This window comes from Rhinatrema bivittatum, unplaced genomic scaffold (assembly GCF_901001135.1).
Source record: "Rhinatrema bivittatum unplaced genomic scaffold, aRhiBiv1.1, whole genome shotgun sequence".
NCBI classification, from domain to species: Eukaryota; Metazoa; Chordata; class Amphibia; order Gymnophiona; family Rhinatrematidae; genus Rhinatrema; species Rhinatrema bivittatum.
This window is the reverse complement of record NW_021820918.1, coordinates 52,213-53,727: the sequence shown is the minus strand read 5'-3', so window position 1 is coordinate 53,727 and position 1,515 is coordinate 52,213. Positions and strand designations below refer to the sequence as shown.

The following is a 1,515-nucleotide window of genomic DNA, read 5'->3' as shown; positions in this document are numbered from 1 at the left end:
GAAGAGAATACTGAATGGCTGAGGTCACTGCAGGGGTATATCTAGGGTGATGTCAGCTTTGAAACCTGACTCTGTCTCCATCTGCTGGCAGGGGAGCACATAATCCATTGGTTCTGAGTCCATATGTCTACACTAAGGAAAACGAAATTATCAGGTAAGTAATTTCTCCATTTCCTTGGGACCTGCTGGACATGGCAGTCTCTCTGTCTAGCCGTGAATCCTTGGGATCAGCTAAACGGAGCAGTCTCCCTTCCTTCCAACCCATGAATCCATGGGACCTGCTGAATGTGGCAGTTGCCCTTCCTAGCCATGGAAGAGTACCATCTTGCTTTGAACTATTACTGCCTCCCCCATGGATGTTAGTGTTGTTTAAGCAAGAGACAAACGTTTGCGTGGAATTTACTTATTTTATCTCTAAAGATTTATGCCCATCTAATAGGATCTAGGCAACGTACAGCAAGAGAATAAACGGAGATGAATGCCTAGCATTAAAAATGCAAAACAAATAATTTCTAATGATATGTATTTAACATAGCATCTGGGGTTATTTGACAGTGGCACACAGATTTACGGGGTGTGATAGAAGTTTCATGCATTAAGCACATCTGCGTAATTGAATCCAGAGAACGGATTTTCAGCATGGCTGGCCAGATGCTGTGGAATCTCACTGATGAGATCAGGGCTGAAACTGAATTACTCCATTTTTGCAAATTACTTAACTCACCTGTTCACTTGTGCCTCTGCTACCTGACTCTACCCTGGGTTAATGGGCATGTTCCCCCTTCTCTAGCCAGAAGTCCTGGTTTATTCTTTTGAGACTATATGCCATTGTCTTGCCCCTTGTTGTCCCTGTGTGCTGTACTCTTTGTTATACTTTGCTTTTATGTTGTAATAGGGTGATTCAACTATTGTGAATGTTTTGTTATCCAGCAAAATTTGTGGATTGGCAGATTATAAATTTAATAAGTAAATAAGTACATCTGGATGGTGGTTAAATTAATTTCTGTAGTACAGATGTCTTTGCATTCAGACAGGTTAATCCACAACCAGTGGGGCTATGCACCTCTACCAGCAGATGAAGATGGAGCAAAGCTGATGTCACGGTATATATATCCCAGCCCGCCAGTATTCTCTGTCTCCAGCAGATGGTGAACGTGCATCTCTCTTCTGGAGATTGTTTAAAAAAGAAAAGGGAGAATAGAAGAAGGAAATCGCCCCACTCTCATGTGGTGATACCTTACAGTCTCTCCCTCAGTCAAGTTTTCCAGAGGTGATATCTACAGATCCCTCCCTCAGAGTGCCTCAGTCCAATAGCTGGTTTTCCGGCATGGACTTAGCTGTAGCGAGAGAAACAGCTGAGAAGCTAGCAGGTGCAGGAAGCCAAGCGCGGTGGTGAAGACCTTTGTTCTCTCCCCCTGCAGCCGGAGAACGACTCTATACTCGACCGGGATGGGCTGAGCTCAGGTAAAGATTAAATTAAAAAAAAAATAAAAAGAAGGGGAGATAATTTTATGT

At 43.3% G+C, this 1,515-nt stretch overlaps 1 non-coding gene across 1 annotated transcript; it reads left to right on the top strand.

Annotated features, from left to right (window-relative positions):
- Positions 1–259: 259 nt before the first annotated feature.
- LOC115082292 lies at positions 260–379 on the top strand. Its single transcript, XR_003854123.1, has one exon. It is a non-coding gene; the product is annotated as a small nucleolar RNA SNORA24 (small nucleolar RNA).
- The last annotated feature ends 1,136 nt before the right edge of the window (positions 380–1,515 follow it).